This window comes from Schistocerca serialis, chromosome 4 (assembly GCF_023864345.2).
Source record: "Schistocerca serialis cubense isolate TAMUIC-IGC-003099 chromosome 4, iqSchSeri2.2, whole genome shotgun sequence".
Classification (NCBI taxonomy): Eukaryota; Metazoa; Arthropoda; class Insecta; order Orthoptera; family Acrididae; genus Schistocerca; species Schistocerca serialis.
Genome location: NC_064641.1, coordinates 817763682 through 817779705, shown reverse-complemented (window position 1 = coordinate 817779705; position 16024 = coordinate 817763682).

Below are 16024 nucleotides of genomic sequence, written 5' to 3'. Positions count from 1 at the left end.
ATGTGTTAATACACAAGTCATAATCGAGCGATAGGAATTTGGTTAGGAACGTTGGCACGGAATTCTGTGAAGACAAGCGTGTACTAACAGACGTGAATAATATCTATGAATGCTGTTTTAGATTTCACCTGTTTTTAGCACTCCGTCCTTCAATCGCTAAGAACGGAACCCTCATAGGATCATTTTGTTGTCCGTTTGTTTGTCTGTCAGTTCTGACCCCTTTTTATCAGAAACGGGTAGAGGCATCAATTTCAAACTTATTTCAAATACTACGGTTGGGTTGTTTTGGGGGAAGAGACCAAACTGCGAGATCATCGATCTCATCGGATTAGGGAAGGATGGGGAAGGAAGTCGGCCGTGCCCTTTCAAAGGAACCATCCCGGCAAGTGCCAGGAGCGATTTAGGGAAATCACGGAAAACCTAAATCAGGATGGCCGGACGCGCGATTGGACTGTCGTCCTCCCGAATGCGAGTCCAGTGTGCTAACCACTGCGCCACCTCGCTCGGTGAATACTACGGTCTACGGTCGCTTAGCGGTGAAAAAAAAAATGAAGCTTCTGAGTCTATGCAGTAGGATGATATGGCTGTTTATGTCAGATGTTTTGATACTCGCAAACGTACTCATCAAAATCTTTAGACGAACTATCTACACTGAAGAGCGAAAAAAAAAAAAAAACTGGCGAGCATGCAGAAGTGCCCCAACACGACGTGGTATTGACTCGACTAATGTCTGAAGTAGTTCTATAGGGAACTGACATCATGAATCCCGCAGGGCTGTCTATAAATCCGTAAGAGTGCGAGAGTGTGAAGATCTCTTCTCAACAGCACGTTGAAAGGCATCCCAGATTTGCTCAATATTGTTCACGTCTGGGGAGTTTGGTGGCCAGCGGAAGTGTCTAAACTCAAAAGAGTATTTCTGTAGCAATTCCGGACGTCTGGGGTGTCGCTTTGTCCTGCTGGAATTGCCCAAATCCGTCGGAAAGCACAATGGACATGAATGGTGATCAGACGTACGTGTCACTTATCAGAGTCGTATCTAGACGTTTCAGGGGTCCCATATCATTCCAACTGCACACTCCCCACACCATTACAGAACCTCCACCAGCTTGAACAGTACCCTGCTGACACGCAGGGTCCATGGATTCATGAGGTCGTCCCCATACCCTTACACGTCCATTCAGTCGATACAATTTCAAACGAGACTCGGCCGATCAGGCAACATGTATCCAGTAATCAACAGTCCAATGTTGGTGTTGACGGGCCCAGGCGACAGGTAAAGCTTTGGGTCGTGCAGTCATCAAGGGTACACGAGTGGATCTTAGGCTCCGAAAGCTCATATCGATGATGCTTCGTTGAATGGTTCGCACACTGACACTTGTTGATGGCCTGCATTCAAATCTGCAGCAATTTGCGGAAGGGTTGCACTTCTGTCCCGTTGAACAATTCTCTTCAGTCGTCGATGGTCCTGTTCTTGCAGTTTTTTTTTTTTCGGCAGCAGCGATGGGGAGATTTCATGTTTTACCGGATTCCTGATACTCACGGTACATTAGTGAAATGGTCGTACGGGAATTTCCCACTTAATCGTTACCTCGTGCTGTGTCCCATCGCTCGTGCACCGACGATTACACCATGTTCAAACTCACTTAAATCTTGATATCCTGTCATTCTAGCAGCATTAATCGACCTAACAACTGCGCCAGACACTTGTTGTCTTATATAGGCGTTGCCGACCGCATCATCGTATTCTGCTTGTTTACAAACCTCTGTATTTGAATACGCACGCCTTTACCAGTTTCTTTGGCGCTTGAGTGTTTATACACAATTAAGTTTGCTCGGGATCTACAGAGCGCACTTTTCCGATTTTTTTCGTGATCTTGTTGCCTATCATTAAAGAGTTACATTTAACTGTGAATAATACCGACGGTAATTTTGAATTCTCTACTCTTCTTGGAGCTTTGCGTGCGATCATTTCAAGGAAGTCATCGTGCCTTACGCAGAACTAGACGTGCGTCCATTCCAAGATGTCAAAGGGCGAGGCTGCATTAAACTCATCCATTGGGCTGTCACCGTGGGAGCAAATTTTGGAATGATAAACCCCAAAGAACTTGCGCCTCATGGTACGACAACTGCTTGAGCGTTTTCCAACACTGTAGAAATTGCAAGAACGGCCGTCCTTCCGGAAATTGAAGCAATCAGACAGTGTGGGTGTTCAGGTAGCACAGATATGTGGGCAGACGATTTCAGAAAACTACGCTACGTTACAGTGTCAGATCATTACACTAATGAGGAATGGTCCCTTACGAACAGAGCACTTTTTACTCAAAAGTTACCAGACAACCCCAAATCAGTGGCTGAAGATAGTCGAAGAAGACTTTTAGAAGCTAGTGTGAGTGGCGGGTCAGGGTTCTAATATAGTGAGTGCCCTAAAAGCGTACGAAAGACAGTCATGGCTCGCCCACAAATTGCGATAGGAAGAGAAACGTTGTGAATTGATTAAACAAATATCTGTTTGCAAAAATCTTCCATCATATATGAAACTGAAGTCAAAATTAGAGACATATCTGCACTAAGCTATGTGACACACGTTGGAATTCAAAAGTAATCATGTTTTGTCTCAGTTCGAACAGATTAATGAGACATTGCAGCAAAACACGAATATTCCAAAAAATGATGGAATTTGGTACGTGTTCTAAAACCGTTTCGCCATGACCCAGCAGATTGCAACAGAAGCAGTTGCCTACAATATAGTATTGCCTCTTAAGTTACGAGAGAATAATTCAGCCGGTCGAAGTGGCCGAGCGTTCTAAGCACTTCTGTCTGCAGCCTTGCGACTGGTACGGTCGCAGGTTCGAATCCTGCCTCGAGCATGGATGTGTGTGATGTCCTTAGGTTAGTTAGGTTTAAGTAGTTCTAAGTTCTAGGGGACTGATGACCTCAGATGTTAAGTCCCATAGTGCTCGGAGTCATTTGAAGCATTTTTTTTTTTTTTAAGTATGATTCAACACTTGCCTGGCATTCTCTCAGTAGTGTGCACGAGTTTGAAATAACAAAATGCTGGCAAAGAGAGCTTCGTAGTACATGCGTCAGAAAGTCAATCTTGGAATGAATCACAAGACTGCTACGTTCCTCCTTCTTTCTTTCCGGAATATGAGAAATCTTTCCTCTCCAGCAGAAAAGGTGGAAATACGATCCGCTGCTTAAGATCTTTGTAGGAGAATGTCGCAAAGTGCAGTCGAAAAGCAGCAACTGCACAAGGGAAGGAGCACAGAATTCACGAGGACCAGAGCTGATTACGACACTTGGCGTGACGACGTCAATGATGGACAAAGCTACAACGCTGACTCTCTGTATCGGGTAACTTACACCTCAGACTTCTACGACGATCGTCTGCTTGATTTGGGGAAACAAACGTTCCCAATACCTTCACAACCATAACAAGAAGAAAAAAATACACTGGTGTCCAAAATTAAAGCAACAAACGGAAATTTTGCAAGGTTGCGTTTATTTTGCCACAAAACGGTATAAACAGGTGATAGTAAAGTAGAAAAGAATGCATAACGTAATCAGCTGCAACATGCATAACCGTAGACAAACATGTTCTTCGCTTTTTCCGATTTAACGGATTGCACACACATTGTGAGATATGATTAATGTCCTCAGTATGGGATGTGACCATCCCTGGCACCAATACAGGCTTGACAACGACGAAGCATGCTGTGAATGATGTCACCAATCTCATGATGAGGCAATAACACCCATTCTTCCTGCAGAGATGCTCACAAGTCTTGGATAGCGGTGGTGGATGCTGACGTGATGCAACCTGTCTCCCTAGCGCGTCCCAGACATGCTTTATGGGATTCAAATCGGGAGAGCGAGCTGGCCACGCCATGTGTGCAATATCTTCCGTTTCCAAAAAAACATCAACCACCCGTGTTCTATGAGGTTGAGCAGTATTGTCCATCAGTACGAAGTCTGGAACCAAAGCACCTCGTAACAACCGCGTATGAGATCCCAAGGTCTCCTCACGGTACCTGACAGCTGATGCACCCGTACAGTTTCATGGTCAACATAATCCCCGCCCACATTATTACGGATCGTTCTCGATATCGGACTCTTTCCACAATGTTTGGGTCCTGAAATCTGTTCCACGTTCCCTCCAGACACGAATCCGTCGAGACCTTCCTCTGATTTAGGCACCACACACACACACACACACACACACACACACACACACATTCACGCAAAACGCATCTCACACACACATGACCACTGTGTCTGGCTAGCGAGGTCAGAGTGGCCTTAGCAACCAGAGACAGTGGACATGCGTGTGTGGCATCCAAAAATACACACTACTGGCCATTAAAATTGCTACACCACGAAGATGACATGCTACAGACGTGAAATTTAACCGACAGAAAGAAGATGCTGTGATATGCAAATGATTAGCTTTTCAGAGCCATTCACACAAGGTTGACGCCGGTGGCGACACCTACAACGTGCTGTCATAAAGAAAGTTTCCAACCGATTTCTCATACACAAACAGCAGTTCACCGGCGTTGCCCGGTGAAACGTTGTTGTGATGCCTCGTGTAAGGAGGAGAAATGCGTACAATCACGTTTCCGACTTTGATAAAGGTCGGATTGTAGCCTATCGCGATTGCAGTTTATCGTATCGCGACATTGCTGCTCGCGTTGGTCGAGATCCAATGACTGTTAACAGATGGGGACGTTTGCAAGACAACAACCATCTGCACGAACAGTTAGACGACGTTTGCAGCAGCGTGGACTATCAGCTCGGAGACGTTGACTGCGGTTACCATTGACGCTGCATCACAGATAGGAGCGCCTGCGATGGTGTATTCAACGACGAACCTGGGTGCACGAGTGGCAAAACGTCATTTTTTCAGATGAATCCAGGTTCTGTTTACAGCATCATGATGGTCGCATCCGTGTTTGGCGACATCGCGGTGAACGCACATTGGAAGCGTGTATTCGTCATCGCCATACTGGTGTATCACCCGGCGTGATAGTATGGGGTGCCACTGGTTACACGTCTCGGTCACCTCTTGTTCGCATTGACGGCCCTTTGAACAGTGGACGTTACATTTCAGATGTGTTACGACCCGTGGCTCTACCCTTCATTCGATCCCTGCAAAACCCCTACATTTCAGCAGGATAATGCACGACCGCTTGTTGCAGGTCCTGAACGGGCACATTCTGGCCAGCACATTCTCCAGATCTCTCACCAATTGAAAACGTCTGGTCAATGGTGGCCGAGCAGCTGGCTCGTCACAATAGGCCAGTCACTACTCTTGATGAACTGTGGTATCGTGTTGAAGCTGCACGGGCAGCTGTACCTGTACACGCCATCCAAGCTCTGTTTGACTCAATGTCCAGGCGTATCAAGGCCGTTATTACGGCCAGAGGTGTCTGTTGTGGGTACTGACTTCTCAGGATCTATGCACCCAAATTGCGTGAACATGTAATCACATGTCAGTTCTAGTATAATATATTTACCCACTGAATACCCGTTTATCATCTGCGTTAGTTCTTGGTGTAGCAATTTTAATGGTCACTATTGTAAAAAAATCGCGGTGGGCAGACGTAATTATGTTTTAGCATATCAGTGTATTTCCATACGACAAATAAAATAAAATTAACAGTTATCAGGTTCAAATGAATCCGGGTTACAATAGCTACTCTCTGATGAAGAGACTTCTACAGGAAAGACAAGCGTGCAGAGCTGCGTCAAATCCTGTCTTCTGACTAATAAACACAACGACAGTCCTTATGGCTTGGAACAATAGCGGAAACGTTGGCTCATCAGTTTACAGTATGATGCGATCTACAAAAATGGTTCAAACGGCTCTGAGCACTATGGGACTCAACTGCTGTGGTCATAAGTCCCCTAGAACTTAGAACTAGTTAAACCTAACTAACCTAAGGACATCACACACATCCATGCCCGAGGCAGGATTCGAACCTGCGACCGTAGCAGTCGCACGGCTCCGGACTGCGCGCCTAGAACCGCGAGACCACCGCGTCCGGCTGGGGTCTACAAGCTTGAAGAATTTTATGGAAACTCACTTTGGTCGCTAAAGCCTACCAACATGCAGGAAGTAAACTGAACGACGACAGGAAAATGAGGATAGTCCGAGTGGGCGGCTTTATAACTGTAAGCCGTTCTCCTGGTTGCCTAGGCGTCGCTTAACGCACCAGCGGCGCCGCGCGCTATTTTCTTATCGATTCTCAGCTGCTTGCTGCAGCGGCGGCAGCAGCGGCCTATGCAGAGGCTACACAAAGGATATCGGAAACCGATAGCTGCTCAGTCACCGTGCGGCGTGACGTGCCAGCCGCATAGTCGGCGTCGACTGCGCCACGACGCGACGCGAGGGAGCCGGCGGCGAGACCGGCTGCTGTTCGTCCCTGCTACTGACGCACCCTTCCTCTCCTCTCTTCTCGTCACTTACATCATCTCTTTGTCCCGCGATCTTCGCCGCAAGTGTGCGGTGCCGGCAGCGTTCATAACGTCCTGATCGAGATATTGTAACAGCGTACAAAGACAACTCTAAAATGTAAAGCACCGTTCAATCGTTTGCAGCTTATACGGGGGCCAGTGATAAAGTTTTAATTATCACCCCGAAAAAATAAAGTTACGTAGTTAATCTATTGTTTGGTGGCAGGTACGTGTCAGCAGTTCTTGTGCAGACTGGAATTCCCGCGTCATAGGACGGTATTACCCCGATATGCCACTGTCCACTGATGGAATATAGCATCGAAACTTCCCGGCATATTAACTATGTTCCGGAAAGGGCTTGAACCTGGAATCTGCCTTTCGCGGGCACGTGCTCTGTCGACTCGGATGTCCAAACACACTCCGCTCCAGAGTGAAATTTCAAAAATGGTTCAAATCGCTCTCAGTACTATGGGACTTAACATCTGAGGTCATCAGTCCCCTAGAACTTAGAACTACTTAAACCTAACCAACCTAAGGACATCACACACATCCATGCCCGAGGCAGGATTCGAACCTGCGACCGCAGCGGTCGCGCGGTTCCAGACTGTAGCGCCTAGAACCGCTCGGCCACTCCGGCCGGCAGTGAAATTTCATTCTGAAAACAATCCCCTAGGCGAGTGGTTCCTAACCTGGGGGTAATTACTCCCTGAAGGGTAAAATGTAATTTTCTGAAGGGTAAAAACAAAATATTCAATTGTGGCCGGCCGAAGTGGCCGTGCGGTTAAAGGCGCTGCAGTCTGGAACCGCAAGACCGCTACGGTCGCAGGTCGAATCCTGCCTCGGGCATGGATGTTTGTGATGTCCTTAGTTAGTTAGGTTTAACTAGTTCTAAGTTCTAGGGGACTAATGACCTCAGAAGTTGAGTCCCATAGTGCTCAGAGCCAGCCATTCAATTGTGTTTCGGTCACGAACACAATTTTTAAAGGATAATTACGATTTTTTACTGTTTCATAAGGGTGTAATACAGATTACATGTTGTTGTTGTTGTCGTCTTCAGCCCAAAGACTGGTTTGTTGCAGCTCTCCATGCTACTCTATCCGGCGCAAGGCTCTTCATCTCCGAGTAACTACTGCAGCCTTCATCTTTCTGAATCCGCTTAGTGTATTCGCCTCTTGGTCTCTTCTACGATTTTTACCCTCCACGCTTCCCTTCATTACTAAATTGGTGACCCCTTGACGCCTCAGATCATATCCTATCAACCGATCCTTTCCTCCAGTCAACTAGTGCCACAAATTCCTCTTCTCTCTAATTCTACTCAGTACCTCCTCGTTAGTTACGCGATCTACCCGTCTAATCTCCAGCATCATAAGATAAATGAGAATGAGTCCGTCATAATGCGGATTAAAGGGCAAGGAAATTGTGTAAAAATTAAGTGTACTGATAATCTAATATAGAAATTGAAATAAAGTACCTATCCTTTCCCTTTTTTAAAAAAAATCTACACATTGATCTTGACAAAAGCCGAGAAGCGATTCTTCTCGGTGTTGTAGCTCTCAGGGGCACCCAGGGATCCTCTCTGAATGAGGCACCTCTGGGCATCTCTGTCAGTTCTTCTAGTCAACTTATGCCACAAATTCCTCTCCTCCCCAGTTCTATTCAGTACTTCCTCATTAGTTACGTGCTCTACCCATCTAATCTTCAGCATTCTTCTGACGCACTACATTTCTATTCTCTTCTTGTCCAAACTGTTTATCGTCCATGTTTCACTTTCATACATGTCTACACTCCAAACAAATACATTCAGAAAAGGCTTTCTGAAACTTAACTCTGGACTAGATGTTAACAAATTTCTCTTCTTCAGAAATCTTTTCCTTGCCATCGCCAGTCTATATTTTATATCCTCTCTTCTTCGACAATCACTAGTTATTTTGTTCCCCAAATAGCAAACTCATCTACTACTTTAAGTGTCTCATTTCCTAATCTAATTACCTCAGTATCACCTCATGTAATTCGACTATATTCCATTATCCTCGTTTTGCTTTTGTTGATGTTCATGTTATATCCTCCTTCCAAGATACTGTCAATTCCGTTCGATTGCTCTTCCACGTCCTTTGCTATCTCTGACAGAATTACAACGTCATCGGCAAACCTTATGGTTTTTATTTCTTCTCCTCGAATTTTAATACTTATTCCAAATTTTTCTTTTGTTTCCTTTGATGCTTGCTCAGTGTACAGATTGAATAACATAACAACCCCATCTCACTCCCTTCCCAACCACTGTTCCCCTTTCGTGCCCTTCGACCCTTATAACTGCTATCTGGTTTCTGTGCAAATTGTAAATAGCCTTTTGCTCAGTGTATTTAACCTCTGCCACCTTCAGAATTTGAAAGAGAGTATTCCAGTCAACATTGTCAAACGCTTTCCCTAAGTCTACAAATGCTACAAATGTAGGTTTGCCTTTCCTTAACTTCTCTTCTAAGATAAGTTGTAAGGTTAGAATTGCATCGCGTGTTCCTACATTTCTACGGAATCCCAACTGATCTTCCCCGAGATCGGCTTCTACCAGCATTTCAATTCGTCTGTATCGAATTCGTGTTAGTTACATAAGTTTTCAATAATTACATTTTTTATTTAAGAAATAGCGCGTGAGACGATGTGTTGGACGTAACAGCGTGTAAACCAAAGCATGAACATCTTCCTCACATAGTCTACTACAACACACATACTTTCTACTTCGTACCACACATCTGTGACAGTAAAATTCAGATACATGTATCACATATATTTAAAATAGCTCATGAAAATATCTTTTGCGAGTTGTAGGCTGTTCTCGCAAATGATCAGAAACTGGTCTGTTAATCTGTTCGCAGCAATAAACGAACTAACTGTAAGCACAACATAACAGCAACTTTGAAACGGCTATTACACTGTTGTAGGGCCTACATAATATTATTACTTTATTAGTGTCAGTAATCAGATATTGAACACTGGCAATCTGCAGTCTTCCAATTTTTGCCATTTCACATCTAAGGGCTCCAGCAGTCAAGTGAATTACAAATCATAAGAATAGGGCAGACATTTTAGCTTGGTCGATTTTGGATGGGGTGCATGGGGAGGGTGAAGCAAAAAAGACATTGGGGAAAGGAGTAGTGCAGAGGAGGCACGTTTTGTAACGTCTTTTCTGAGGAGGAGTTGTATGTTGCTGTGAGAACTGCTTCATCAATTCATAAAAAAAGGTGTTAGAAATAAGCGGTACCAAATGTCTCATTAGATCCAGGCTTCATAAAACACCTAAAAAACTAAATATAATTTATCTTTCATCATTTTAAAAATATGAGAATTCAGAGAAAATTATTTTTTATTTTAAATATTAGTTAGCGATAATGTTGATGACGATGTGGGGAGGGATACTAGCTAATATCTGATTGCAGTAGTTGTCGAAGAAGAATTGGGGACCACTGCCCTAGGCTGTGGTTAAGACAGTTTTTCGTACTATCTTTTCTTCGAGGAGTGCTAGTCCCGTAACGTACGCAGAAGAATTTCTGTGCAGTTTGGAAGGTATGAGAAGAGGAGTACAGGCGGAAGTACACCTGTCAGAGCGGGTTGCGAGTCGTTCTCGAATAGCTCAGTCGGCAGAACACTTTGTCGCGAAAGGCAAAAGGTCCCAGGCGGGTACCGGTCTGGCGCACAGTTTTAGTCTGCCAGGAAGTTTCAGGTCAGTGTACACACCGCTGCAGAACGAAAATTTATTGTGGAAGTGGAGATATCGTTTGGTAATTCGTTATCTGCATTTCAAAGCGAACACTGCAACATTGCATATAAGGGTGCCTCAAACGTTTCGGGTCAAACTGAAACAGGTGGCAGTGGGTCTACAACCGATTATATTGAGACAGGGAACCAATAGCGGGGAATGCATATTGATTGTGTTAGGGACACACACAGCGTACACCGTATAACAACAACGTAGCTCAAAGTAATTGGTCAAAGCGACGACCGTCAGTCTCAATGCATGTACTGCAACGGCGCATGCAGTTCAGCCGCACTCACGCAAAGATCCCGGGTGTCCGTTGTACACTGGAAACGACAGCGATTCCCTGTCAACGTATGGGGGGGGGGGGGGGGGGCATTGTCCAAGATCACCTAACAGGATTTTTCTTGCTGCCTGCCCATCCTGGTGTTCCTTTGAGATATGCTGCCACAGTTCTTAAGAGACTGTACCCCTTGTTGTCTGCGAAAAGAATGTGGTTTCAACACGACGGTGCACCAGCCCACTTCGATGTTAATGTCCGCGAGCACCTGAAGAACACGTACAACCATCGTTGGATTGGACCGAGCTGTTCTATTCGCTTCAGTCTGGAACCGCGTGACCGCTACGGTCGCAGGTTCGAATCCTGCCTCGGTCATGGATGTGTGTGATGTCCTTAGGTTAGGTAGGTTAAGTAGTTCTAATTTCTCGGGGACTGATGGCCTCAGATGTTAAGTGCCATAGTGCTCAGAGCCATTTGAACCATTTTTTGGATTGGAAGGGGAGATCCTGTCACACGGCCAGCGCGATCGCCGGATCTGACACCTCTGGGGTTACATCAAGGCGTTGCTGCACGAAACTCCGTAGAAACGGATGAAGACTTGCTTGTCATGGTCCAAGCTGCCTGTCTCCTGCTACAACAGACACCATGGATCTTTGAGAGAGTGCGGCAGAACTTCATGCACCGTTGCCACGCATGCATAGAGACAAGCGGTTGTCGCTTTGAACAATTACTAAGAGCTACGGTGTTGTCATGAGGTGCACGCTATGTATCTCCATAACACAATAAATATGCATTTCCGACCATTGATTCCCCAATCTCAATATAATCGGTTGTAGAGCCACTATCAGCTGTCTCAGTTTGACTCAAAAGATTGGGACACTCTGTAGAGTTGGTTCAAAGGTGCGGCAACATTGCACATCATGACGAATTGGATAGATGGCGCCGATTCATTCGCTGTTGTCAGACAAGTCTAAATGACGAAGACAGAAGTAGCAGAACACCCTCTGTGAAGAACCAGAAATCACAACAACAGTGGAGGGCATGGCGCTCTAAAACCGGTGTATCAAAATCGAGCTGATAATGTAAAAAGTAAAAATTGATCATGCATCACTTTTTCAACGTTCTGCACGACATTCTGAACATGACATCAGTCGCTGCCCATCGGGTTCTGCGGCTGCTCACATCTTTTCAAAAAGCCGTCCAAACAGAGCCAGCAACAGAGATGTTGCAGCTGGGAAACGGCCAATCAAGATGACTTCTTTATCCGTCTAATCACCATGGGCGAATGTTGAGTGTATCACTATGACCCCAAACTAGCAGCAGAAACACGTGGAGTCACCACCGCCGAAAAATGGGAAGACCCATCGTCGGCCAAAGTGGTGCTGAGTGTTTTTTGGGATTGCCATTGCGACGTGCTAACAGATTAATCTCGTGATGAGCAAATCATCAAACGACCATACTACTGAAATCTTCTTACGCGGTTACGGGAGTCTTCCAAGACGAAGCATTGCACGAAGTTGTCCAAAGAGGCTCTTCTGCTCCATGAAAACGGCCCATCTCGTTACGCATAGCACATAGCCGGTCACGCTACTTCTATCCGCTGTGAGATTTTGCCTTCCCACCGTATTCTTCTGCCATTGCACTCACTGACTGCTTCCTCTATCCTCTGGTGAAGAAATTATTGCATGGGATGCCTTCTCAGAGTGACGACGAGGTGATATTCGAGGTAGAAAGTTTCCTTGACAGCCAAAATGCTGACGTCTTGTACTCGTACCGTTGGGAAACATGTCTCCCACTGAAGGGTGCGTATCTGGAGGTCGACTAACAGCATCACCAAATTCCATCGTCGAGCTTGATTTATTCTAGAATATAATCAAAATATTATGACTACCTTTCGTATCAATGATATAATGCAGGTGATTGTTGCTGTATAAAAAGTAGGGGAGGCCGGTGCTGGTTGGCATATGGGGTAAGTTCGCACACTGCTTCTTTTTTCTACCGCTACAAGGACTGAGCGCTAGGATCGCAACAGTCAAACTCACATTGCAGTTTCAGTCTGATGAGAACTCCCAGAGAGGAAGGACTTCATGTTTCTCGTTTTTCAGACGGGTGAGTGCTCACTCAAAGTTTTTGTTATTCCGTGAAGCCCTAGAACATGTCTGGGAACTTTAAGCAGCTCTGATGGGCAGAGGAGACAATAATATTGTATTCAAGTACTGAACTGCTTCGTAAAACCTTTTATGTAGCAATGAGGGATCCATCTTGTCTAAAATGTCTTGGCTTAGGGGCATGTTGGCATAGACCACGTGGCGTAAGCCAACTTACCGCTCACTAACATTTTTTTCACATAGATATCTGCTGAAGTGTTTTAACTGCTTTCTGATACATCTCGTTAAAGGTTTGCCATGGAGGATTACAAGAGAAGGACGGAAAGAGCAAAGAATACTGCTCAGAACGTAAAGAATGCCATAAGTGCTCACATTATCGACAAAAGAAGCCTAACCGCCACGTAGCTTGACTAGGTATTGCCAAAAAGCGAGAGAATGTGATGCTTCCACTGATGAAGTCCCTGTTGTTCTAAGTGGATATAAAACTCCTAGGAAGGTATGTTTCAGCCAAGTGGCATGACTTTAAAAAAATAGTTACGTAAGCATTTACCTGTGGGCCTATTGAACTCCAAGGCCATACATCTAGCTATTACACATGTCTGTCATAATATGAGGTTCGCAACTGATGACATACGTCGTATTTTATGTTGCAGGTTTTTTCTCTTGAACAGGACTCTCTGTTAAGTGAATACCTTAAGGAAGCCTCAAATATTTATTTCGGCTTAAGCCCCAAGGAGGTTAGAAAATTTGCTTTTCGATACGCCACCAAAAATGAAGTTAATGTACCATTGTCTCGAGAGAAAAAGAAAATGGCGAGATCTGACTGGTACAAAAAAATGGTTCAAATGGCTCTGAGCACTATGGGACTTAACATCTATGGTCATCAGTCCCCTAGAACTTAGAAACAATTAAACCTAACTAACCTAAAGACAGCACACAACACCCAGCCATTACGAGGCAGAGAAAATCCCTGACCCCGCCGGGAATCAAAACCGGGAACCCGGGCGTGGGAAGCGAGAACGCTACCGCACGACCACGAGATGCGGGCTGACTGGTACACCTAGTTTATGAAGAGGCATCAGAGTTTATCAATCCGAACACCTGAAGCCACAAGCCTAGCCAGGGCCACCAGTTTTAATGAAGTAAATGTGAACAATTTCATCAGTTTGCTTAAAAACACTTTGGATGGACTGAAATTGCAAGCTCAGGATATACGGAATGTGGACAAAACTGGGATAACAACTGTACAGAAACCAGACAGAGTGGTAGCACGGAAATGTTTGAAACAAATTGGAAGGATAAACTCTGCTGAGAGAGGCAGTCTCGTAACACTACCAACATGTGTATCAGCTGGGGGTAATTCTATTCTTCCATTTTTCATATTTCCTAGAGAAAAATATAAACAACATTTTGTTCGAGACGCTAGAGCTGGCTCTGACGGTGATGCTAACAAGTCAGGTTGGATGGTAGAAACAAATTTTATCAAGTTCTCCAAGCACTTCATTCGCTACTCTAGAAGTTCGAAGGATCGCCCAATACTTTTACTGCTTCGCAACCACGACTCTCATGTTTCTACAGAAGCACCTGATTTATTTAAAGAAAGTGGGGTGGTTGTCCTATCGTTTCCCCCACACTGCAGACATAAATTGCAGCCTCTGGACCGGAGTGTGCTTGGGCCACTTAAAAAATATATCAGTACTGCTTGTGACGCTTGGAAGAATAATCATCCTGGCCAAATGATTTCAATTTATGACATACCTAGCATCGTGAACACAGCTTTTCCGCTTGCAATAACCCCATCCAAGACCACAGCAGGATTTAGATTAAGCGGGATTTGCCCTTTCAGTCCTGACATCTTTCATGAATTCGACATACTGCCATCATCCTTCACTGATCGCCCGCCTCCTGATAGTGTCCAGATTTTGAATGTCGAAGTTGTAACTGATCCGTCTCCTCAGTATAGTCCTTCCATCACGTCTGCCACTAATGCACCTACTCCAAGCACACCATCATCATCCCGAATTGTAACACCAGAAGAAATTCGCCCTTTTCAAAAGCAGGCCCACCACAACTGTCTAACCGTGGCAGGAAAAGGAGATACACTGCTATCTTGACAGGCACTCCTACCAAAAATGTACTGGCAAAAGGTAAGCAAGTGTCAATTAGTAGTCCTATTTTAGAGAAGACAGGCAAAAGGGCTACAACTCAAAAAAAGAGGAAGGGAAACGTTCTCGAGAATATGATTCAGAAATGATGGAATCTGAAGACGAAACGTCAGATATAATAAGCTATGCTGATTCTGAGGATTGCCTCGATTTCCCACTAAGTACAGACACTGAAGAGGAATATGATACCAAGTCCCCAGCACCTCGAGAATGCTCACCAACACCGACTACAGAAGAGAACAGCATGAATGCAGTTCACGAAGACAATTCGGAGCAGTAGCACGTGGAAGACTTGGTGATGGTGAAGTATAGTGCACGTCTGTATCCTGGAAACAGATTGGAGAATAATGATGATGAAATACCTGTTTCCACAATAGAGAAAGAAATTTTGGAGATGGCCTGACGTTCCTGACTCGATTGGGTATAACAGAAGAAAAATAGTGCGAAAACTAAAACCACCAGCTCAAGTGAGCAGACGAGCTACTTTCTTGGTGGACATGAAGTTGTGATTCTATAATTTCGTTGCTACTTTTTTATTTTATTATCATGTAACTTTTCTATGTTCATTTACTGACATCATAATATTTTAATATTGTTGCCATTTTGACAGACACTACAAGAAAATGTACTAACAATTGAAAGATCTAAAACTAAGAAAGAGTCAACACCATTTGTCCTTCATATTGTATTGAAATAAAATTGTCTTTGTTACTAACTTGCGTTTATTCCTCAGAACCTGTTAACCATGCCAACTTACCCCAGCACGTGTGCCAACTTGCCCCACATGTGGGGTAAATTGGCATAGATGTAACGTTTTATTAAACATTTTTTTTACGTATTCAACATGCAATTCTAAGTGATATTTTCATCATTAATTAATAGTCGAGGAAAACCTCTATATGCAGCATTGATCATATAACCGGAAAGTACTATAGAAAAATCGTACAGTAAAAACTATGCCAACTATCACCAGTCTCCCCTATGAGATACGCGCGCGACTTGTTCTTAATACACCACTCATAGCAGCCGACGCCTTTCAGTTACTTTTTAGGTTGCGCATAAAATGGATCAACTGTGAAGTGGTTTCCTTCTAGGGTATCCGCCAGCAAAACATTCTAGACGGCGGCCGAGTTTCACTGGTGAATGGCTTATTCAGTGCCCGAGTGAGACTCGGACGCTGCTCGAAAGGACTAACATTATGAAAAATAGTCGTCAACAAGACCAGAACCACATTTCTCATTATTGTCGGAGTCAACTCGAAACACTG